Here is a 26975-nt window from a genome sequence, read left to right as displayed (position 1 = left end):
GAGTGGCCCAGCATGTTTGGATGTGAAATGGGATGGTTAAGGACTAGAAAAATTATTCTCCTGTAAGTGTTCAATATTAAGACAGTTTCTGTCCACTCTTACCTGTTCAGCCCATGTCGCCAATGTCCCAGACAAGCTGTGGGCCCGCATCGTGAGCGCTAGCGAGCAGCAGAGCTCCCAGCCAGCCTCCTGCACCACGAGCTGGCCCATCACTGGAGTCGGAAGCCAGTCCGGAGCCATCGCAGCAAGGGCTGCTGCTGACTGGCCATGAGGACAGCATCATGCGGTTCTGGGACGCCTCCGCTGTGGCGCCCCAGCCATCCTGCAAGCTGAGCACTGCTGGCCTCTTCCAGACGGACAGCACGCACGCCAACAACCTGGCCTAAGCCACAGTAGACGACTGGCCGCCCTTCCGCAAGATTGGCCGCTTCTAACCCTGCAGCGACGAGCCTCTGCTCAGCGTGCAGAAGTTGGCGTTCTGCAAGTACGCAGCCCAGCTGGTGATGGCCGGCACTGCAGGCCAGGTGCTGGTGCTGGAGCTAAGCGACGTGCCTTAGAAGCAGGCAATCAGCTTGGCCAGCGTAGACCCCCTCCAGGACCACGAGGGCTTCACGTGGAAGGACCGTGGGCGGCTGATCCTGCGCCTGGGCCGCTGCCCTGACCTCCGGCTTCCAGCCCATGTGCTGGTTCAGTGCTGTCACCCGGTGCCATCCCTGCCGTCTCACAGCACACCAAGTGCAGCCTGTGGCTTTTGGCACAAGTCGTGGCTTTGGCCTCTTTGACTACCCGTGCAAGAGCCCTGGTCTGGCCACGTGCACCCTTCACCCCAACGGCTCCCCGGCCATGGAGAGGCCGCTATCCCAGGTGAAGCTGCTTACAAAGTTGCTGTGCTGGTCTTTCAGGCGCATGCGGAAGAGCTGAGTCTCAGGCAAGAAGTAGGATGCTAATGCCAACAGCAAGTTTCAGGAAGCCAACACGCTGCTGGCGGAGCAGGCCTGCCCCCAAGACCTGGGGATGATGCCACTGCAGCTCTGCGTCAGCCCCGGTCGGCCGAGGACTCCCTCCCGGGCGCTGTGCACTTCTTCTATTATACTTTGCTGACACGTTCCTGGAGATGCAGCCACACACCAACTCGGGCTCCATGTATGCTACGCTCTAGCCATGCAGGCGTCAGGAAGCTGCAGGAGCCGTCAGAAGGGCACAGAGGAGCGGCTGACGCCCCGCGAGCTCGTGTCGCCCCTCCCAGCGTTGGACGCACGCAAACGCCCTTAGCCTGACCTATGACGAGGCCGCGTGGGTTCTGGCGCAGGCGCAGGACTTGCAGGGCGGACGCCGTGCTCACCGGGTGGGCGGGGCCGTTCAAAGTGTTCACGTTGCCGAAGGAAAGCGCCAAGACGAAGTTCAGGCCGATGGCCCACGAGGGCTGTCGCGTGCACAAGGTGGCACTGGCTACACTTGCCAGCGTGGCCTGAGAGGACTATGCCAAGACGTGCCTGGTCTGCCTCCCCAGCCTGGGCAATGCCCACGTCTTCTCGGTGCCTGGCCTGCGACCCCAGGTGTACTACTCCTGTAGCCGGAAGGGGGACACAGCCGCATCACCTCCTGTGTCTTCAAGTGCCACAGCCTGTTTTTACCTGATTTCCCCATGGGAGCTTGAACGCTTCTCTGTAAGTGTCCAGAACGTCACAGAGCCCCTCGGCTTTCTGGACATTAGCTGGCCCCCGCAATGCCACCCATGCCAGCTGCAGGCTCCCAGAGTTGCCAAAGCTGAGACAGGCTAACGGGACCCTAGGCATCGTCTTGGCTCCACGGAGCCGCGATGGAAGCGTGTTCTCACCCATGTCCACCAACTCAGTCACCAGTGACGACACTACGCTGGACACGACAGGGGACGTCACAGTGGAGGACGTGAAGGATTTCCTGGGCCCTGCAGAGGAATCTGAGAAGAATCGGAGGACGCTGGCAGAAGACAGGGCTTGAGCCTGCGCCATCCTGATCAACTGAGGAAGGCTAGAACTACCCGACCACCTCCTACCTGCCCTGCTGGCAGCTGAAACCCAGGACCCCAACCCCTTCTTGGTCTGTTACATGGACCCACACCTGCTAACCTGCTGGCTCCAGTGGGACCTGCCAACCCTGACCCCAGGTTGTGGGCCTGGACTTGGCCCAGAGCCTCTGGGGCAGTTTCAGACTGACCCTTCCTACAGGTAGTTGGCTACCCTGGAGTCCAGGTGCCAAGGCGAGAGGATAGATAGGGCTGGCAACCCAAGCTACCTCCCACTCCACACACCGTCCTTTCCCACTCCCTCTGCAGAAAGAATTTTTCTAATGTCCGTGCTGGGCTGGACAGTCATTTTAAAACTATTTTGGTACTGGGCTGGGGGTGGGCAGGTGGGCAGGATGGGTTTCCCTATAGATTGTACCTTGGGGTTTTTTCTCTTTTTTTAAATTAGCAATTTTAATATTAAAATTACTGATTTTTAATTTTGAAAAAGAAAGCATTTAATATCTCTTAAAAGGGGAAAAATAGAGAGTATCAATAGAATGAGCCAGAGCAAACATTTTAATTATAATTCTATTTTACATGATTCTCTATACCCAGCATTGTTACCCAGAATGTTGTTGAGCAATGGGAAAGGAATCAGATACTTATTTTTAGGCAAAACATTAAGGAGTTTATGCCTGAATTTCATAAGTGATAAGGTTACCCATGTGCCTTTGAGAAAATGCTGAGAAACTTTTCTGAGCCTCAGACAGAAAATACAAGTTGTGAACTTCTTTAATGGCTATACCTTCCAAAGTAGAACAAAGGGAAAGAGTTATTGAAGTAACTAAAACAAAGCAAGAAATACTGCAGAAAAAGAGAAAAATATTTTTCCCCAGGTCTGAATCTAGCAGCTCAGAACACATGAAGGAGATGAATGAACTGAAAAGGTATTTGCAGCCAAAGAGATAGATGCTGAGCTATTATTTCTTGTGATGCTATGAGATATTTATAACAACAAAAAAAACCTCTTGAAAATAAAATCAGCACCCAGTTTCTCAGCAGCAAACAACCTTCAGACTCTACTAGCAACATTATACCTTAAACACCAATGCATGTTTAAATATTTTAATAATGGCTTAAATAAAGTTTTGTTTTATTTATCAGCTGTGCCTATATTCACATGCTATTTTCAGAATATTTCCTTTAATAAGCTTCTTTCCCCATAAGTACAATAATAAAGGTAAACTTAGAGCAAAATATTTTCAGACTGCATCCTTATTCTAAAATGCTAATCAAATCATAACATATAAAAAACTTTAAGTGTGGTACTTAATTCTTAAAAAGAAAATATTAAAAGTAGGTTTTTTAGTAGTCAAAGTTTTTATAATCCAAAAAGTATCATGAAGTCAACTTTGAAAGTGTGCTCTCTTACCTTTCTCGTTTAAAAAAATAATAATATACATATATAAAGGGCTTGATATTTCCCTTAGTGAGCTGTAAGTTCCAGAAATCAGAGGACATTACTGGAACATCTGTTATTTCACTTTTTCCACTGAATGGCTTACACGGTCACATGGTCAGAAGACAATTACCACCATACTCTCGGTCATTAGGGGCTTTGCAGTTTATACTACAGGCTTTCAATGTTTCTACTCTCTCTTGGTATTGGTTCATACAAGTGAAAGAGGTGGATTAAACTGTTCTGGTGCACCAAGTGGTATCATATGGGCCTGAAATAATTCACATATCTCACAAAGCCCTTGGAAAGAGATTTTTTGCATGTGAAATAAAACAAAACCCATTTAGTTGTAACCCTCATGCAACATTTTGGTAAAATCAAATCCAAGATGTATACTTTGTCATAAGTCTCTGTCTTCTATACCCTATCAAAGCAACTTGTTGACAAAAGTAAATTATTGATGTGGTAAGTTTTTGTCTTGGTTCACTTTGGGGGATTGCTTATGTGTATGTTTGTTTGTTTTTCTTTGTTTCACTTTGTTGTTTGTTGTTATATGATACCAAAGAGTTGATTTGATAGATTAGATTTTGGTCATGGTAGTGACATAATTAGATATGTTATTTTATTTGCAGATGTTTAACACACAATCTCATAGACAAAGCCTAAATGGAGACTCAACACATTAAAAGATACGAATTTATGAGAAACACCATACAAAACTGAGTAGAAATTGAGGAGTTCATAAATAATCTATACTGACTTCTGATTCCAAATCCATTTCTGAATTTTTTTTTCAGATTTCATGATATATTCCTTAAAAAAAGGCAAAAGGGAATGTTATGTAAGAACTTTACATATGTCTTAAAAACTAACATCATATTCACTGCGGTGACTTAATTTTCCACAGAGAGTTACGATATTACCTCCCTCCCCTGTGTTCTTCTTAAATGTGACTTTGACACTACTCCCAGCAAAAGATGAGGTCTATGTGCCCTTCCTTCAAAATGAGCTGATTTGGTGACTCTTTTGACTAACAGAGTATGGCATTTACAAAGCTATTGACCTTTGTGGCTAGGTCATTAAAGACCGTGAAGCTTCTGCTTTGTTAACTTTGAAATTGTATACAAAGCCCAACTGCACAGAGGCCACCATGCCATGAGGAAGACTAAACCCACCCAAGAGGAGAAACCACATGGCAGCCATGAGAACACAGGAAGAGAGAGAGGTGTCTAAGCGGCCCCCAGCTGCTTGGCCTCCCATTTTTCTAACTCTAGTACTGCCTCTAGCCCCCATCTAGCTTCAGCCCCAAGAGAGACCCTGAGCCTCGACCACCCAGCTGCACCCCTTCTAAATTCCAACCCACTGAAACCGTGAGAGATGATAAAACAATAGTTGTTTTAAATCACAATTTTGGGTGAATTAATTGATTTATCAATCATTCGTTTAGTAAATAAATATTTTTGAATGTCCGCTCTGTTCTGGGCAATATCTTGAGTACAGAATCCTGCAAAGATTTCTCCTCCTAGAAAGGAGTTTAATTAACCCCTTCATCCTCTGTGCTTCCATGGCTTTTTAGACTGGTGAAAGAGCACTTATTTCTTTTGTCCATATTGTATAAGTTGTATACATGTTTGGTTATACATTTATAAATTCAGGATCTGGATCACGTTCGTTTTGTTTCCCTCAGCAGTGTCCGTAGTGCGTACACATGTTCGCTGACTGATTTATAGCACCTATCTGGATAAGGACATTCAACACAAGGAAATGACACCATTATCCCCCAGGGTAAAAATTAAAAACTGATAAAGGTTTTCAAGCATAGATTGTTTAAAATAGCCGAAGTTTTCAATTCGAGGAAATTAATTACTTTTTAAAATATTTGAATATGTAATCATTGCTATTAAGCTACTTATTGTAGCAGTCAAAAAAGGAAGCATTTTTCAAATATCCTAGTCATTAATAAACAAGCCTTAAGCTATTAAAATAACTACCTCTTAAACTATTTTTTTATTTGTCAAATAGTCTGTTTCCATTTTGTTCTCATTATAGCCTAAAACAGAAAAGGGCCTTGGATATGATAAAAAGTAATGTCCAGGCCTCCTAGTTACAATCTTCCTTCCTACCACTAGTCTATGCTGTTGCACTAAGTACCAAATGCTCATTCAGTGTCCATAGGCATGTTGAAAGGATAACTTTTAAGATTTTCAGCTCAGATGGAAAAAAGTCAAATGCCTGATTGTTTTCTCAAATTTGAAGCAAACAATTTAAAAACAATTCTGTTCACAAAATATATATTTTAATTCATAAATTTAAGTTTTAAAAACTTTGTCAATTCAGAAAAGAAAATTCAGAGAAATCTTTTTTTAAATCTCTCTAATTTTGAATAGAAGCAATCCAATCATCATAGTTACGCATTCTTAAAATGTTCAGTTTTTGTTCACTTCTCCTGGTCCTTTGCCCTGGTTTGACCTACATTTAATGATCAAATGAATTTCCAAATCCCATGAATTCTACCTCAGCACTCCTTTCTCTGCCTAACCCATCTCCTCCCCTTTCTATTAGTATAGTTCAGAACCTTAATGTCTAAAAATTAAATAACAGTACAGGCAAACATTTATTGAGGTTTTATCTGTTTGAAGCCCTGTGCTAAGGGCTTCATATATGCTACCCTGTTTAAACCTTACATTAACATGGTGAAATAAATTCTAAAAGTATTCCTATTTTACAGATGAGTAAATCTTGGAGGATTTGCAGAACTAAGTAATTTGCCTAAGGTCATAGTCAGAAGTGCTGGAACCAGTATGCAAATTAGAGAGTGAGACCCAGAGCCTAGTTTTCTATCCTACTTCTCTAACTCATGGCTGGAAAGTACTTTAAAATCTAGTCCACTCCCCATCTTTTTCTTCATTCTCCTTTAACGTTCCTGCAAGTTGTCACAAGCCTGTGTTGAAGCATCTCCGATGACTGTGATAATAGTCTCCTATCTCTCAACTCCAACTCACACTAATGGTACCAGACTCATTGTTATCAAAAGCTTTTCATGAAAATACCCCTCTGCTCAAATAACTCACATTTCTAAATGAAGCAAAGGTGACCACTTCAGATATCCTAAGCTCCCTCCAAACCTAGCTACTTACACTCTTCAATTCACAACCTGCATCCAGAATCCTACTTCTAGGGTTGTCCTCATGGGGATAATATCCTATGTCCTCCATCTTAGAATATGGTCCCCACTGCCTCTATCTCTACATATCCCTATTCTTCTCATCCTTCAAGAGCCTCTTAAAATTGACACAACTTTTGCCACGTATTATTTTCTATGGTGTATTATAATTACATGAAGGACAAAATTCAGAGATCAGCAGCTGTGACTTTGCCTATCCTCCACTAATCTGTTTTGAGAATAGTCACAATTTTGTCTTAATTTCTCTCTAAGAAACTTGCAGTGTTTTAATATAAAATATCAAGAAATATTTGATGGATGCGTATATGCATGCATGCATATGTGGATAGATGGATGAAAGCATTAAAAACAAATGAGCTCCATTGTTTCTGCGTATATAAGTAATGCTTCAAAAATGTCCGAATTCAAATTACTGGCTCTTAATAAACCCTTTAGCTACCTTAACACTACCACAGTGTTACTAATTCAACCAACTGCTGTCAGACTGCACTTAACAGGTTTTTAATTAATTGACCAAATATTTGACTGGATTTAAAGCATAGTCTTTCAAAGTAGTTTTTGATAAAACCAAACTTTATGGAGTTTGTTGCTTAAACTCATTTGATATGGTATAAAGCAAACATCTCATGAACCTTAAGACTGTAATCTGTTCAACATTTTAGGAAACATTTTATTACTTACAAATGCAGAATGCACACCTAGTATTGTAAACCAAAATACGAAGATTTGTAAACTGAAGGTCATCAGGGGTCATACATGGTGGTCAAGAGGAAGACAAGCATGCACTCTTTTACTATAGTTTGTGGTGATTTGCATTTGTAAAGAAAGAGAGTCAATAGAAATAATCAATGTGAGTGTATGTGTGTTTTTCCTTCTTAAGAAGAGAAACACATGACCCAAAATAGTACTGGTTTTAAAAACACAGACTACTAGTTAATTCATGATGAAAAAAAAAAAAAAATTAAGATTCCAAACTGAAATATTTTAGAAATAATTAGCCTTGGGTAAAACTGTCAAGTGGAAATTCATTTTTATTCACAAAATATGTTTTTTTTCTGTGCTACTTTAGCTTTGTTTTAATTTGTTATTTAGCACTGCCCTGAAATATTAATAATTTGTTTAATAAATTCCTTCCAACTCTTAATAGATTTTTAATGAAGAAATCTATCTTAGAGATCTGTGTGAGAATTGATATTACATACTTTCTCAAAGTGTTAAATTATTGACCCCCTGAACCGTTTCATTGAACTTCTATCCTTTGTTTGCCATCATCTATGTTCAGATCTTCTTAGAAATTTTGTGAAATGTAAAAATCATTGATTCTGTAAACCATAATAACAGTTATTCTAGAAATGGGAAGGAAAATATTTCATCCACAGAGTCAGTTTACAAAAAATAAAAAGTTTTATTCCAGATTATAGTGTTAAATCATTTATAATTAGCCTGATGAGTAAAATAAGCCCATAGTACTTAAGACTTTGGGTGAGGGTAGAAGAAAACAGTCCCACAGGGGTTCCATCATTGGTCTGTTTTCTATGAAACACGCACCTAGATATCCCTCCAGGGTTGCCTAAGTGTCAGGGCTGTAACAGCTCCAGATAAATCCCTTTCTCCACGCTGATTTTCAGCACACAGGAAGGTCAGCTTTGGAGTCTGACGGAGTCAAGGTGCATTTTATCAGAATTTCTGTGAGGCTGACTCCCGTTTTCGTCTCTTCTGGATCACGACAATAAAACACAATGCTCAGCTTCAGAAATAGGTAAATTTGGAGATAAAGGAAAGTTATGGCACTTTCATACCCCAATCCATTTACGCCTCCGGGAGAAATTTATACAGGGATTATCTCTGTAGATTTTGGAGACAAAGTGGTTAGTGAAAAGCCTGTGGGCTTTGCAGTCAATCAGATCTGGATTTGATCCCTGGCTCCTCAATTTACTAATTATTTGATTTTTGATAATTTAACTTCTCTGAATCTGTTTCTTTATAATGTTACCAAACTTGTAGGATTGGGAAGAAAGATTAAATGAGATAAAGCTTATATGATTTTAAGTGTTTGTTACCAAACTCAACACATAGCAATGCCAGTGACTGTGGTGGTTAAATTCTCTGTAGGTTTCCAAAGCCAATCTTCCTCTATGGACAGGGTGGAGGGCTATGAATTAAACTCATTGTGAAGTTCCCCAGGGGATGTCATCCTCTTACACCTCAAGGGCTAATTCAGTGTTGAAATTAAAACTCAGATTTGGTTTTAAGTCTACCTGCCATGGCCCAGGAACAAGGAGGGTGCGACTAGCACTATTTCTCTGCCCTGAATGCCCAGTGAGAGCCAGTGCAAAATGGACAGTTTGGGGAATGACTGTCGATTGCGTCAGACAGACCTGGGAGTGTTTTGTACTTATTTCGTTTGTTTGTTTTGTACTTGTTTTGTAACATTTCCCAACAGAGAAACCTTGGGAAATCTGCTTGAATTTTCTACATCTCCATTTCCTTATCAGCAAAATATGAAAATAATGACATGTCTTTAATTCACAACAGCTACTTTATGCTAATATTATGTCGTGGTAATATTAGCAACATAGCTAATATTAAGGATTAAAATCCTTAGAGAGACTCTTGATCCTATACAATATACTTTGTATGGCCCTGTGTTTCAGAGTTCCCCAAGCAGAGTTCCCAAGTTTCCCTGAACACTTGTCCTTAGAGATGTCCTGAGAAAAAGAATAATCAGAGTTCCATGGTCAAATATAGATGGGAGGCACTAAACTTTTTACCCTTTCTTGGAGAGTCACAATTAATACTGGCATATTAAAAGCCTTGAGAAATTCTTCAGTAAAGGAAATCTATACAACTCAATGGTCCCCTGAGAGTGTTTCCCAAAATATTAAATATACAGCCCCCTTCCTTTTCTTTTTCATAATGTCTCTTGGCATGGGTGTTTAGCGGAACACACTTTGGGAAACATCAATTACCCTGGCCTCCTCAGATTAGCTAAAATTTTGTACTAGCTGCAAAGGATGGGAATTGTTGGGTGATATCAACATCACAGATGGTGCTGATGCCTTCTGATGGTCACAGAAACCAGCTCTGACCAACCCACATCACTTATCAGGGGTTCTTTGGCCCCACAAAGTGAATCTCCTTTTTAACTACTAAGTGGACTTCCATTTGTTCTTGTCTTTTAAAAGTTGCCCTGTCACATTGAAAGAGGTAAATACTGGGAAGAGGGAAAGTGACACATACAAGACTCAGAAATCTTGATGGAGGTATTAGCATAACTCATACGCATCCTTAAGCATGGATATTTTGCACTGATAATCACATACATTTATGGATATGATTTGGATTCTATGAATGATTAATTCCAGGCAAACTGACCAAAATTTGAAAACCAAATCAGACCAAAATCTGATTACTGAGGGGAGGGTCCGGGGTGTTACTATTGTACTTCCTAGGACCTAGCCAAGCAACAAGACTTGTCATTGACGTATTACATATAAGACATAGTACTACTCACTGGATGTACAGTGATTTATAAGACATATACATGTTCTCCAAAAGAACGTCTGGCACATAATAGGCCCTAGGTAAATATTTGCTAGATATATGAGCAAACTAAAGCAAAGAGTTTTACTAGGCCCTACAAAGAGGCCTGGATTTACATTACAAAATGAAGAGGAAACTATGCAGTTTTTATTAATGTTTAGTATTGACTTAAGTACACATTAAATAGTTTCAATCAAACTTTCAGTCAGGTTCTAATTTGCCAGTTGTGTGAAAAAGAATTAAGGTTGAGGCTAGCAAAAGAGCTAGTCAAAGTTTTGCATTAAAAAAAAAAACACTGCAATATTGGTGCAGGTCTATAGGAGAACAAAATATGTAACTTACCTAAAGAAGTCAGATCTCTGGAATCATATTTGAATGAAAGGACATGGCCAACATGGAGCCCGAAGTGTCTCAGGGAAACATATCTGCATAAAAAGTCTCAGTTACTGCCTGGAGTTTGGGTTAGAGTCTATCAGAGGGATGGCAACGACAGTTTCCACAAGGAAGAATTTTTTTCAATAGGAAAGACTAAAGTTTGAGGATAGAATGAAGTAACAAACCAGAATGGAAGAAGCGCAGATATGGGAGAGAAGAGCAGCCCACAAGTTCAGGGGCAAAGCCCCATCTAGAACCACAGAAGAACTCAGAGAGGAGCTGAGAAGGTCATATATGTTGTACATCAAGACTTTATATATAAAGGATTCCTTATGGCTCCATTGGATATTAGTAATTTGACTAAAGAGTAGTGGCTTTTGTTACAGTAATATTTTATGGCAGCCAAGTAGCTTCTGGAATACTGGAAAATTCATGGGAAATAATTCAGTCACACAAATTGCTTAGAAGGGGGCTGAGGGAGAATGCATTTACCCTTGGGGACATCCTAAGATCATCATAAAGTGGCCAGAACATACTGGATTTGCGTAAGGAAACCTGAGTTTCAATTTTGGCCCTACCACTTATTTCCAGTTATGTGATTTTAGGTAAATCATTGAGCCTAGTGAGTTTTAACATTCAACTGGTTAAAAATAGATATTTTGTAGAGACTCTGTGAAGCTTAAATGATGTATCTATAAAAGTGATTAACTCATTGCCTACCACATAATACACACTAAAAAGTAGTGTTCGAAATATTGCATTGGCCAAAGATTATATCAGCAAATGATTTTATTTGATAGAACTAGGCCAACATATCCATACCTCTTTTTTCCATTTTCAGTGAAAATTTATCTGCCCACTAAATTACAAGGAAATAAAGTTGAACAAGGAGAGCAATTTGGTGGGCTAACTAGAGATCTCCCTGACTTTTTTTACTGTCCTCTCTGATCAATTATACTGCACACAAATATTTCTAAAACTTTAAATGCACTGAAAGTTTACTATGCCATCCAGTGTTTTTGTCTGTTTGGTATATGTTTATTCTACATCAGAATATTAGGATAAGCTATTTTCACAAATTGTACCTACTTTATTTTATTTTATTGAAGTATAGCTGATTTACAATGTTGTGTTAATTTCTGCTGTACAGCAAAATGATTCAATTTTATATATATACATATATATGTATTCTGTATCATATTCTTTTCCATTATGGTTTATCACAGGATATTTAATATAGTTCCCTGTGCTATACAGTAGGACCTTGTTGTTTATCCATCCTATATATAAGAGTTTGCATCTACTAATCCCAAACTTCCAATGCATTCCTCCCCCCACCCACTTGGCAACCACAAATCTGTTCTCTAAGTCTATGAGTCTGTTTCTGTTTTGTAGATAAGTTCATTTGTGTCATATTTTAGATTCCACATATGAGTGATTTCATATGGTATTTGCCTTTCTCTTTTTTAAATTTCATGATACTTCAGAGAGACATATAGAATGTTAGGATACCAAAGTGAATTTTTTTTCATGCCAAACCATAAAATATAAAGTACATTTGCATGTGATCCTGCCTTTTATAAGACCCAGGTAGGCAAATCCTCATAATTTTCCCTTCTTATGCATTTTTCTTAAAATATTGTCTCTACATCACATTTCAATTTAGAGATGAAAGTACCTTTTAATAGTGCCCAATAATATTTCTATGTGAGCATGTAATAAAGCATTAGTTGAATGAGTCATGTTAAAATGTAACCACAAAAAGCAATTATTAGCTTACTTCTATAAGTGCCAACAAAAATAGATGTCAATTTATTTTTCTCATTCTTAAGTCAAACACAAAATTGTTTAATTAAATATGTTATGTCAATTTAATACATTAAAGAGAAAAAATTCCAACTTAAAAAAATATCCATTTTATTGAATACTAGTGTTTTAACAGTTAGGGAATATTTGCTTCTGAAAATGAGCATCATCTGTCCATTAGTTATGTCAAATACATGTGCACAATTAAATATATGTGTACTAGTTAAATACATATGTGCTAAACACAAAGCTCTGAGGTCAGACAGCCCAGATCCCAACAGTTACTATCTGGGTTACTTAACCTCTATTTGGCTTAGATTCCTCACCTGAAAAAAACACGAGTAATTTCATAAAATTGCAACATAAATTGTATAAAGTTCTTTAGCTCAGGACATAGCATATAGTAAGACTTCAGTTAACATTAGCTCTATAAATGGTAGTAATAATTGAACTCTATCCCAATTCTTTTTTCTAACCCATACAATTTTTAAATAATTTGAACTACCTTAAGACCTAGACCTGGCCTAAAATAAACATCACATTATACTTAATTATAGGTGACCTCTGCTTTGAGTCTTTTATAAATGTATTTTTCACACTTGGTTTCAAGCTGGTACCTATCTCCTTAGGTAAAACTGCTTCTTCATCCAAATATCTGAAAAGATGCTAAGGTCATTTTAATTAAAGCAGCAACAACAGATGTATATATGTTCATTAATAAAAGTGTAATTTGTAGCTGTGTCCCTCTGAAAGTTAAGCCAAAAAATTATAGATTATATTGAGACACAAAAAGGAACACTGTTCTCTAAGTCAGATGCTCTATTATTAAAAAATGTCATCCCTTATGAATATCATAAATAGCAAACCCAGGAACAGAGTAACCATTTTAAAAAGTCTGGAGGGGATTCCATAACAACATTTAAATGCATTACTACTCAAACAATTTGATTGGATTATAAAATATTTAAAACTGCAGCTGTAGTTGTGGTGTTTACTGTTGATTATTTTGATTTCAAGATCTTCACACAGAAAAGGTACAAGCTTACAGATATATTTATGTTTCACTGACAAGTAACTGCACTATAGAATGAACTGTGCATAATACATATTCAGATTAAAAGGGTAAAGTTAGAAATAGAAAAGTAAAATCATAATTCTTTAAAAGTTCTGTCTCCAAACAGGAGCAATCAGTTCAAAATCAAAAATGCCAAATACATGTTCCAGTTGAAAATGATATTAGAAACTAAGTAAAAATACATTAACATGAATTCTGTTTATCATCAAGCTTTACAGTAACTCACCACACATGATTCTACATAAATCTAAAAACACTTTGTAGATATGAAAGCATTTATAACCTAAGAACTCTAAAGTAATAATTTTATTATTTTGTTTCTGAAGATGAGGCCCAGTATCACTTAAAGAGTTACTGCTTTATGGTGACAAGTTTCATTAACATGTACTATCATTATATATTTAAAGAAACCCAGTCAATGGACTAAAAAATAAAAGAAACATGAAATATATACATATATGCTTAGTAGGATGATTAAAAAAATATGAAAATGAAAGAATACAGCTGAAAAGATTTTCACTGTACCCAACTTGACTTCCTTTCCAAGATAGAAAATGGGACAATGATGCAAACCTTCTGATGAACTAAAGTAAATGCCAGTTTCTGAAGCTTCACTGTACAGTTATCTGTGATAAGCTCTATTAACCGCTGGAAGTTAAAGCTGCATTGATGACTCAAACCACCAATAAGGCCCCCCATTAGATGGGGAAATACCTCTACTGCAAGGTTTCGATCTTAAGACCACCCCTCAAAGAGACATAGTCCTGTTAAGCACCTGATTTTAACTCCATGCTGCCTATAAATTCTGAATATTCACTGTATCAACCCACCCCCCTCAGTCCAATGCTGATAATAATAAGAAAGCACTGTACCTAAAACTTTTGCATTTATGATATTGTTTAATGGACAAAAAGTTTAAAAACTCTTTTGCTCACTCCTCTTATTCGACAAATAAAAAGAAACTGACCCTCAGCTAATTAAGTCTCTTGCTCAAGGTGGCACAGCACATATCTGAGAAAGCTTAGACCTGGGTAGGATAGAACCTTTTGCTAAAGTGGGTAGCGATTCTCTGGCTTTGAAGCTGAACGCATGCAAGTTCAAATCCTCGCTCCATCACCGGGAGAAGTCACTTGAGTTCTCTGAGCCGCTGTTTCCTCATTGTAAAATAAGGATCCTAGTAGTACCTGCTTCATAATGCTATTGTAAAGCTCAAATGAACTAATGTATGTAAAGTATTGTTTTAGGAGGCTGAATAAATGAGGAGAAGGTGAAGCAAGCATAGGCAATGATGGTTTTTCAATGTACAATCTCCAAAGCGCATTCAACTAGTTGGCGAAGTTTTAGTTCCCAATTAGGGATAGAAGCATATTCACTAAAATTAAGTTGGGGGCCATTTATGTCCTAATGTTGATTGATAATCCAGCCACCTAGATTCGAGAAAGAAAATACCAATGATGTGGGAAAGGACTGGTTGAAATACGAGAAACGATGTGTAGAGAAAAGAGTAAGGCAAAGAGATGTTAATACAGGTCCCACTCCCTCATTTATTTGATCGACTTCCACTCTCTTGCCTCCAAGTCTTCCTTTTCTGCTTTTATAATGAATACTTGTTGTATAAATGGAAGTAGCTCAGACTATGAATTCAGATAATCCAAACTGAAGACCAGTTATTCATAGGATGATCTCAAATATCGCTGAGGCTTAATATATTCACCTGCAAAACGAAGATAATAACACCTGTCTGTATGCCTCACCATGCACGTGGGAACAATGGATTACATATATGTATATATGTGTGCATTTTATTACTTAAAACTGGGCATTCTAGATGCATACTGTGAACTTTTTGCTGGTGTCCTGCCTTGGACCAATTCATTACTGAAATTTTTGGAATCCTTGAACATTTAATTTTAGATAATGATATCTAGATTTTTCAAAACTATTTCAGATTGACATACTGAATTTCTTATTTTCACACTATTTTTACATTGCCCTTTTAACAAATAGAATTTTGATATAGCTTTACTTTAATGGCTAGGAAAAGGGTTGGTTTTGAATGTTTTGGAGGTACAAGCACAGCCTTTATATTTTACATGCAATCCTATAATATAGAGATCTTACGTATGATGAAGTTTTCCTATAAGTAGTGAGATGGACTCATGAGTCACATATGAAAAGTAATCTTGTTATTTTATAATCACACCAGGCAACTGCTCTATATATTCACGATCTAGAAGATATAAGTAAACAAATATAATTTGGTAAGTTTGGTAATTTCAGAAGTGAATGTAGACTTTGAGTTCTATTAACTGAAATTGAAAATTAGACCACCAGATTTTAACTACCCAGCAGTAATTAATTCCAGCATGTGAAGCTTAATTAAGGAAAAACAAAATATATCACAAATTGTCGAAAAGGAAAGCCACCAACTGATGACACAGGACTATTTAAATATATTAAAGAAATGGTGCAGTATGTTAAGCATGTAATTCCGCCAAAATTCTCCCAGCTTTATTTTGTCTTCCTTTCCATATCCTTGGCTCTCAAAAATTCATTCTCAGTTCTTTGGCAAAAGAGACTGGAAGAGACCAGAAGGAGGAGAGGGGGAGTGGACAGCTCATGCTAATGCCACTCTTGATTTCATATTTTTGTTAAAAAATCCTACTTTGTGAATATAAAATATAGTTCATTTCTTATCCTGAGAGTTACCCTGGCATATGGCTCAATTGGAAACATCAAGGTTTTAGTTCTTTTTTAAATGGCTTGCCTCTTTTCCAGACTTTTCTTCAGATGTATTGTCAATGCCACTTTTAGAGTCTATCACCCGTGAATTGGTAAAATCCTCTTCACTTCCTGGCCAAGAAGGTCCTGACCATGAAAGGAGGCGAACAGAGAATGGAGAAAGTCTGGGAGTCCAAGCATCCATCTGAGTAGTTTCTTTTTCAGGTATGACTGATCTCATGTTCTTGGACTTTTTTGTAACGTAAAAGATGTGTTCTCTAGACCCAGAGAGAAAACTCTTTCCTACTTTCTCCTCTTCTGTTGAGTTAAATAATCCAAAGACATCTCTTGAACTCTATAATCATGCTCCAAGGCCTATGTACCCAAATGAAGTTCCATGAGTCCAATTCAATCTGAATCTTCTTGTTAAAATACAATGCCAAGTAACTTACCTGCAAGAACATTCCTACATATCTGAGGCCTTTCAAAAGCAATGTTGGGCTGATGTGGTAATGACATGAGTAGAGTTGCCAATTCCTTAAAGTTGAATGTGGACTGTAGAGAAATAATAATACCTTGTAATACTACCCATCTTGGATGAAATTTTTGGTTTCAAAAGTACAGAAATACTTATCTAATTTCATTCATCATGACTGCTCTGTTTTAGTCTGCAGTAAGTACAGGCTAGAGTCATTGGAATGCACCGAATTATTGGATAATATCAGATCCTGCCCAAAGAGGGAAAGTGAGATAGCCTAAAAGTATGTATCAAATAAGGAAGTTTTGAGTAGGAAGTAAAAGGTAAAGGTAAAAGGAAACAGAAGGAGGTAGTTTGTTCTTTAAATTATTTTTCCTTAAACAGGTATAAAAACATAAGAAATATTTCTTTTTTTGTAATGCTAAACAAGGTTTCAAGGGTACTTTATAAAAGTGACTTTCAACTTCTAGCTGGCTGTAATTTCTGAGGCCTGAGGCAATTGTCAGTCACTTTTTCAAATTGGAGAATACGGTAATAGTTTAAAGAGGTAGCCCTACTTCAGCTCAGTATGTATATTCAAAATCTAAATATCATTTGTAAACAATATACATAGAACTTCATGTGGCAAAAAAATTACAAGTTATAAAAATTCATTTACAATTGGAAACATATAAATTTCTGCATCCAGACTTTTTGAAGGACTGTGCAAGGTTATACTTTTCCTTAGCAAACCCTTCATCTATTTTCCATTTTTCTTACCTGGCAGGCAGCTAGAGGCTACAGAGTCAAATAATGAAGTTGTCTTTCATTTAGATATAGTTTATTAATGGCAAAACACTAATCCATTAATCAACTTAAAACAAGTCAGCAAATTAAAAAAAAATCGGTATCTCCTTTAGTAACAGAGATCACATGCCTCTTAAAAAGGATCCATTATCTCCATGGGTTTCTCAGCTGAAGTTAAAAATCTAAAAATGATTTTCATTCATTTTTCATTAATATGCAAAATTATTCAAATTAGATAGTAATTAACCATCTACTCAGTAGAAAACCATTTCATGTTAATTTATGATAAACTCAGTTGCCGCTTTGATTGAGATTGATTTTTGGTGTTGAGAATCTATCATGAATACAAAAAAGCACCTGAAAAAATATTTTTAAACACCTAACTTATTGCTCAGCTAATTACATGGTAGCTGTGTTCACACACTGTTCCAAAGAGAGGCTATGGAACCAAGACCAGCGCCGAGGAAGCCGTGCACACACTCTTTCGTGTGCTTCTGGTAAATTTCATCCTAAAACACTCTGTCTTTGGTTGCCTCAGTTTAGCTGATTCGTATCGTTTGGGGCTTTATCATTGTTTAATGCAGCCAACTGACATAGTCTAGATCAGACTGCCTGGATAAAACAAAATTTCAGTAAGTAAAGAACTATGGAAATTTTTATGTGTTCTCGAGATCAGTTGATGTCACTGGATACTTAGCTCAATGCAGTCAGTATGATTTGTAAACAGACTTCAGTGTTACTTTCTGTAGATGAGAAACAGACCTCAGTCGTAGAGGATGAAAGGGTGATTATCATGGGCTTGTCAGGCCAGTGGAAGTCATTTTCATTCTCAACAACAAAAGCTGGAGTTGAGTATCAGTGACCATAGGATATGCAACTGAATCTAACACTGAAGACTGCTATTCAAAACGTTGACCCCTGGGAGTAACAAAACCACGGGGACACAGTTAGTGACCTTCTGTTAGCACTTTTAAAGTACACAAAGGAAAACACCTACTACTTTCAGTACCTATTTGGTTGCAGAGATCAACTATGGGTGAGAATTCCTGTGGCAATAGATAAAAAGGAAAATCTAGCTCCAGCTGAGTATAGATGGCTCCCTCAATCATCCATTTAAAAGCATGTTATTGTGGGATCACAATAGTACACACTACATTTGGCAAGCATTTTACCTTAGGTTTTTATTTGTATGCAATAAGATTTCAAACATTATATCATTTGCTCCTCTGCCAGGTATGCTGGACACATATTACACTCATCTTCCAGATAAAGGACTTGAGGTCTGAGCAGTGTAACTGTCAACAAGTTAATCGTTCAGTTAGATAAGGAGGGACTGGGTTTGGTGTTTCTTTTACTTTTTATTTCAGCTATCCACTGTTTTTCAAAAAGCCTCCCAAAGATGACCTACATCAGCATCACCAAGGGTGCTTCTTAAAGATGCCAGTTGCCAGACCCTTTCTCAGGTGGGCTGTGTCAGGCTCTGGAGAAGCGATCTAAGTTATTTCCATTTCTAAGCTAGCTGCCCAGGTAATCCTCACACACACACACACACACACACACACACACACACACACACAATTTTAAATGCACTGCCTATAACTCTGCTTCACTAAACAGTTGATCTCCCACCCCTGCCAAGTGTACATTGTACCTTCAGGGAATGGAACAAATGGAGAGTGTGATACCCTTCCATGGATCCTCCTGGGGATTTTCTGATATGGTGAAATATAGGGTAATTAGTAAAATATCCTGAAAACATTGTCCTGAATCTTTGCAGCAATGTCTGAGAAGGGTAATTATAGAATAATGAGCAGAAGCCTAAACAAAAAGGAGAAAAATCTGCATGCAAAAAGCAACACCTTGAGAGTTTTTGAAAGGTATCTCTACAGAACTGAGTGGTGAAATGACTGAAATTTGAAGCATACTGCTAGTTCCCATAGGGTACAGTAAGTTCCCACTCTAGATAATATGCATGCACATTCGTTCTGATAGAATTCTAAAACAACAGAATTAGCCATAAGCTAAGAGTTGCCATGATTTATGTTTTATAATAGCCCCTCCTTTCCATTTCCTGGTCAGCGTTCTGGATGATTGTTCCATTTAGCACATATTCTCTAGTTTGTTTCTCTCGCTTCAAGTCTATTTTACATTTTCCTGTACTGAACTGCGTTTGCCATCTGCTGGTCCAATTACTTATACAATCCAAATCCTTTTGAGTCTGATTGTTTTGTTCCTCATTATTTGCTCAGCCTCCAGTTTTAGTATCCTCTGTAAACTCTAAAATCTTGTTTTCAATACCTCATCTGAATTACTTATATACAATACAAGCCAATTAGCTCAAACTTTAGGTTTTCCTAAGGCTACTTGGGTCTGAAGGGATTTAGATTAGTTGAGTGGATTTGGATCCTAAGAAAGGCCTGACAATTCACTCATCTAAGGACAGCTGATCCATCAGAAATTGAGCCATCCTCTTTAAATGGGGAGGAATCAAAAAGCAGGAAAGATACAGATTCTAAAATGATACTGTATGTAATAACAATATTATCATCATTGTCATCATAATCTTTATTATTGTTACCAATTACTATTATCTCATCAACCGTTTATTAAGTTCCCACTGTAAGACCATCTCTGTGTAAAACAATAAATCTACCCAAAGACTAGAATTGAAGCTACAAGGCCAACATATAAGCTTTAACTGCCCAGTTTATTCCTCATTTACATCTGTTTCGGTAAATTATATTTTTTCAACCAGATCTGTCCTTTATTTGGTATCTCAACATAGTTTCTCTTGAACCCTATAGACTGATTTTTTTCTAGCATGTTACCTAGCAAATAATGGTAAGTTTAGGAACATTAAAGGGCTCAAAACATATTCACATGTTTAATTTTGCCTGCAAAAACCCTTACTAAACCACACAATTAGTAAGCAGTAGAGAGAAGTTCATGTTTCAATGCAAAATGAAATAATTCAACTTGTATTCATTACTCTCTGAAATGTCGTTTTTCCTTCAGTGAACACCCATCATTTTTAACATCTAGTTCAAAGGTTACTTCCTTTGTGGACCCTTCCCTGACCCCCTCCCTGAGGTGAAAGTATGCACTCCTTTATTTCTATACCCATTGTACTTATTAATTTCTATTACAGCACATGATATATTTTATATTGTTCCTTTCTTAGCTCCCTAGAGGGGTCATTAAATATAGACTGGATGGATGAATGATTGAATGAATGACTATTAGTCACTCAATTAAAAGTTTATAAAAGTTGTTAGTTATCCAGCTCTGCCTTCCACTCTGAGGAGTTAGGTCTTGCTGAAACTCTCTGGTACTAACTGGGTTATTGCTGCCTGCTACTCTATTCTTTAGATTCCACACCCTGCTTTGCTCAGCTCCCTCCCCTCACCTGATGACAGTTCTAGCAGAAGTATCCGCCCTACCCGAGTAGGGGTGGGGAACTACAGAAGTGATAGAATTGAAAACACTCTACTGAATCTTTTAATTAGAAAAACAGAAAGTCTCGAATACTACATTGCTTTCTAAAGTAATACTACATTACTACATTTTTTTTTTTAATGCTATTGGTATTTAGAAAGCCAGGAGGTAAACAGACCCAAAGGGATTTGAAACCCATTCAAAGGTCTGCACAGCAGATGTGGGGATCGAGGTTTCCTCTTCAGGAGTAACAGCAGACAAGTATAAGGGATCCATACTTCTTTTACTCTTCCCAACCCTGAAGGGCGACTAACTCCTGGTAGCTTCTGTACCTCCTAACAATCCCATGTGACACTTAGCGGGGGTGAGGCTATCTCCTATTATTGTTTCTTTCTTTAATGTACACTTGCCAACACCAACTCAACCAGATTTTAAACCCTTGAATGTTACTCTTGCCCTCTTCCCAGGGCCTAGCAAACACTGATTTCTCCATAATAGATGTCCAACAAATGGTTATTGATAAAGTATATTTATTTTATTTCAACAAGTATTTACTGAGATGCTAAACTGAATACTTTGAGGAGAAGCCTAAGCAAGGCAGTTTTCAAACTCTTTAAGGAACTTTAACTCAGTTGAAACAATTAAGTACATGGGAGCAATTGTACAAGGTGATAGGAGACTTAAAAGGAGGGAATCCAGGGTAGTTTTTGTAGTTGAAACTGCTCTTTCCAGGCCACAAGCTACCACGTAATGCATCAACAGGTTGATGCTGACTACAGTAACAGCTCATTTTATTTTCTCTGAATATTACATTTATTATAAACTTCTGTGGATTGCACTTCCTTTAGATTACCTGCATCTAGTAGCTGGAAAAGAACCTCTGTGATAGTCTTTAGCTCTAATTAAAAAGAAATTATTACATGCCCAGGAAAATATATCCAGTCAATGGAGGCAAGATGAGAGATGCATGCATATAAACCTCAAGCTCATGGATCTCTGAGCTCTTTTTTGGAATGGTCTTTCTTCTTCTTCCTTTCAAATTTCCTTATGACTTTGCAAAAAGAACTAGCTCTCTCTCCTTTTGGAGACTGCTCCCTGGTTAAGCTAACTTTCCTCACTAATAACAATTCCTTATTCAGAGATGCAATAAGTGGGACATGATATTTCAGAACCTTTAGACCATGAGCAACACAGGCAGTTCAGTCAGAGAACAGGCAAGAGGGATGCCTTACACTGCACTTGCAGCGGGATCTGGAAGAGAAGTCAAGAGTGGAGAAAGGAAGAACAGAGGGGGAAGCAACCTACGTTGTAACAGAGAGTGTATATGTTTGGAGCCAGTTCTCTTAGTTTTATTGGCTCATAATATTTTCAAAAACAACTTCGTACCACTTTCCCTAAGTCTCTATTTTGTGCCTTTTATTCCTGAGGGTTCATTTGCCATGAATGATTTCCAGATTTCAGTACTTTCATTGTATTTTCCAGAGTAAGGTATAATTTTTATATGTAAACATGTATTGATCCCCCTCAGAATCAATTCTTGTTTTGTAAAGGGCCTCACTTCCATTTTTCCTTCAGTGCTATTATTATTCCTCTATCATCTCCCGTTGCCCTTTTTATATAATGAAACAGATTCATTATTTTCTATACCAGATATATATTTTGTATAAAAGGTATATATAGGATGTTCACATGTTCCAAATAAAAAATTAGGGCACATGGCTCCACAGAAAAACATTTTATTTGGTTTGCAAATTTTTTTCTGTGAAGTATCACATAGTGCTGTAAAAATTAAATACTTATTTGTACATATAAAAAGTTGCCGTCATTGAAAAAGAATAAAATTATGTGAAAGTAAATACATAGTTCAGCAAAAATATAAGCATATCAGTTACAATAATACTGCATTTTATTTTGTACTTCTTCAACTATCGAAGTTGATGGCATATTTTTCTGTTCACACTTGCTTGAAATTGGGTGACACGATAATATTTAATTCTTCTTAAATGTCCATGAACATCTCTGGGAAATGGTCAGAATAATTAATTTGGAATATCAAGAAATAACTTACTCTTTTACTGGCTATGGGCCATTGATAACTTTTTTTAACAGGTACAGTGGTTAATCAGTAAAAATGCTCACTGCTTCCTTTGTACTTGATAGTGACATGTTGAGATGTACCTTTTCTTTATATTTGAAGAAATCGTACAGTAAATAGAAATTGTACAGTACATTTGGTTATCTTATACTTTCAGAAACACATCCCGTTTAGATCATTGTTCACACTGAAAAATATTCTTGTACAAACTGGAAAAAATATTGCCCAAAACTTTCCACTGAGTCCTTCTTCTTTCTTCCCTTCTTTCCTATATTATTTTATTCATGTGTTAGTTCCTTTGAAAGAACATTAATAAGTATCTCTATTAGTTACTAGGACTAAAGAAACAAGATCAAACTTCTGCCCTCACAAGGTCTCACAGGAGACAACAAAACAGAATAAAGCTAAGTAAACTACTTCACATAGAAATTAAATTTATATCCTAGACCTCATCTGTAACCTGCTCTTAGCAAAAACAAAAACAAAAACAAAACCCAAAAACACAACAAAAAAAAACCAAACTCACTAAAAATTACCAGCAAGAAAGTCATTGATAACATTTTATACAATTTATTGTACAGATCTTAGAAACACAACCACACCATCTCACTTAAACGTCTCCTGAGACAAAGTACTGATTCCAATTCCCTACAATAATGACTCTTAGAAGTGGACACTGAGGTGTAATATAAAATTGCTTCCTCTAGTTAACTAGAGAAACTTCAAACTCACTCCATTGTAAAAATCTGGTTACTGAAATGTCACAAAGCTATGGATAAGCTGTCAGCCACAAGAAATGTTTCCTCTAAACTAAGAAATCAGGTAGTTATATTAAACAGAGTTGTCAATGGCCTCAAATAGGGTCTGTTCCCAAATTTTAATGTTGAAAAACAAATTAAGAGTGACATACAAGGTTTGTACTGATTTTGACAATATGTTTCTTATATATCATATGATATTGGAAGCAGGATGGCTGAACTGCACAAACGTTGTGTTTTAGTTTGACCTACCATGAGCGCTGAATAGAAATAATAAAAAACACTCTTGCTTTAGAAATATATGTGTAACATATTAAGAAAAGAAAGAGAATACTGAAGCTGGTCTTTCTAATACATTATAAAGGTATTTCTCAAACCACCTTTCTGACACATTTGTCTATATTGATTAGATGCTGTTAGACTGACATTGCCTGACCTGTCTAAATCCATCAATTGCTAAGCTGTTGATGCCTGATTCCCAGGATATTTTAGCACCTAGCCTAAATATGAATATTTTCATAAGCTTTTTACTAAAGAGATCAATAATTATGTGCATATTAAATTTGTATTATTGCTGTTGTTAATGGTGCCCTTTAGCTGGCCATACATTACACTCCTCTGCTTAGGTGGCCATACATGATAAACATTTCATTAGCAACACTTAGAATGTACACACGGGATACCATATCCCCAAGAGTGTATATGTGAATTTTAAGGAACCTGTTCAGTGTTAGGGTAAGTACATATTCCCTGTAGCCTTCACTGTATTTCCATTCTGGATGCCACAAACCCTACCATTAAATACGTTTTGCCCACTTAAAAACTGCTTTGTGGGTATGGCATGTCTTAATTGTTCCCAAGACAATGCATAATGCACTGCTGTGATGGGCCTTCAGTTAAACTAATAGGCAGGCCAGTTGCTGCCTGGTTTCAGCAGATTTTAAAGCACTAATGAAACTGTACTTAAAAAAAAAAAAAAAAACCTCAAAAACTTGTTATCATGGGAAGAAAAATAAGATTCCCAAAGAGCTTTTCTGTATTTTATTTTTTACAAATAAAAATAGGCAAGAAATACATTTTACTGAGTGAGTGTCAAGCTTCTATTGTCTTCTATACCTAATATATTTTAGGCCCGAGAACAGAGAAATATTGGTGCCAAATTTTCCAAAGTAACTAATTTGTGCGTAAAAATTATGCAGAGGAAGACAAAATCAGCTAGTTGCCCTTACAAATCAGGCAGTTGTGCATGTAAAACAGGTAATGGTATATTTTGCACCAGCAATTGGCTTTCTTACACCTGTGAGTGCCTGTTTTGCATATGTTAAGTAGGTCCCTGTGTATTGCATTTAAAGCTGCCACCTCAGCTTCTTTAGGTAACTTTAGGTTTTTACTAAATGTCACTCTGCAACAAAAAGAGGGGAGCATTTCTATGGTGGGTTTACATGTATGTGTGCACGTGTGTGCCTGTGTGTCTGCTTTTTAAATAACTGTAAAATTGATGTTAACTTCATTTGATTTTAACTGCTGTACCTTGCAAGGCCGTGTTCAGTGACATAAAATATTTCATTTTGGTTTTACGACATAAATGTCTAAATGTCCTGCTGCTGAGATGTATCAATCAAATCAAAGGCGCAAATTTAATATTATCCAGGTGCCAGGATGAGGGGGAAAATGATACTTCAGTTCACAGTCAACTGATACAGAACATCTTCACAGTCAGTAACAGGCTCCTGCATGGACTTCTCCTGGAGCGATTACTTCAAGGGTCATAAAGTGGGATGTGGTACTTCTGACAATTCTGTAGTTTCCCCCCTTATCTATGTGCATATACGTATAAGTAAAATTGTTACTTGCATGGAAAAGGGAAAATATCAAATCACTTTTCATAAGATCATTTTAGATAGCCATTATAAGCAATTAAACTCCCATGTTTCAAAGACAGTTTACAGCTTTTGATAAACTAAAGCAAACCCTGAATCCATTTTTATAATCCCACTGCATATAGTAGCCAGTCATTCTGCAGCTATCAAACTGAATGCTTGAACACTTCTTACTGGCCTATTATTTATCATTAAATGTCCAAGAGGGTATGCAAGAGATGATCAATCCAGCAGACCACACCAGGAGGCACAAATCTAGGAAGCAAAATTTCAAGGAAGAATATCCAATAAGGTTTCATTAATTGCTAACTTTATGGCAAACAGCACACTATATTTGTCAATTTTTCCTACCTCGTGAGGAAACTTCATGATCGTGAGTGAAGATTTTAGATCTAAGAGTGAGGAGATCTGTTTCAAAATCAGGAAGGGAAAGCCTTGCTTCTCTCCTGAGACTCTAGAAAGGGTCCCAGAAGTTGTAATATGATTACCTAATGATCACAGAATGTCTGGCCTTTTCATAAGGACACACTTTGCCATAGATACATTGTCATTTGTTAAGCATGGGGAGGGACAAGCATATCATACTGTGATTTAGAAGCTGCCTACTTAAAGGCCAAGGGCATGATAAGCTTGAGACCACCAGACAACAAAGGGGAAGGAAGAAAAGGTATGAGCTCTTTTCTCTTTCCAGACTGTCTTTTGGCCAAGAGGAAAGTGTTAGGCATAGTTTGCTGTAGAGGTTAAAGAAAAAGTAATTTTCTACATGAACAGGGTCATTCCTCCAAACTAGGGGTTGGCAGACTCTTTCTGTGAACGGCCAGATAGTAAACATTTGTGGGTTTGGTAGGCCATATGGTGGTGTTACAACAGCTCTACTCTGCCCTTGTAGCAAAAAGCAGCCCTGGACGATACAGAAATGAAATGGCATGGCTGTGTTCAATCAAATTTTATGTACAAAAACAGGCAGCGGGCCAGGTTTGACTTGTGGGCTGTATTTGGCTGACACCTGCTCTAAATGAAAAAACAAAATTAAAAAAGCTGTTATGGGTTTGAACAAAACAAGTGTCTGTAAAATAATAGGTGATATTTGCCAGTGTCAACATGCATGTCTTCCTACTCAATGGCATCCATCTCGTGGAGATGGTTACAGCCACAGTCATGTGTGGGGTCCTTAACTCCAGGTTTCTTTTCCTTTCCTACTCAACATTATATCCCTTATCCTGGTAGTTAACACTAGAGAAACAATGGTATTGTGTGTGAGTGTGTGTATGTGTGTGTGTGTGTGTGTGTAGGGTGGTGGGTAGCATATAATAGGCACAGCACTTTAGCTATAGGTAGGCAAAGAATATAAAGCAAAGAAGCCCATGAAAGTTCTTAGGAGTACTTGTATTAA

The 26975-nt window shown here is 37.7% G+C and overlaps 1 pseudogene; it reads left to right on the top strand.

The window, feature by feature from the left end:
- The window catches only part of LOC118905756, a 35250-nt pseudogene extending 33246 nt beyond the window's left edge, over positions 1–2004 (top strand).
- Positions 2005–26975: the final 24971 nt, after the last annotated feature.

This window comes from Balaenoptera musculus, chromosome 13, assembly GCF_009873245.2.
Source record: "Balaenoptera musculus isolate JJ_BM4_2016_0621 chromosome 13, mBalMus1.pri.v3, whole genome shotgun sequence".
NCBI lineage: Eukaryota > Metazoa > Chordata > Mammalia > Artiodactyla > Balaenopteridae > Balaenoptera > Balaenoptera musculus.
This window is presented reverse-complemented; position numbering and strand designations above follow the sequence as displayed.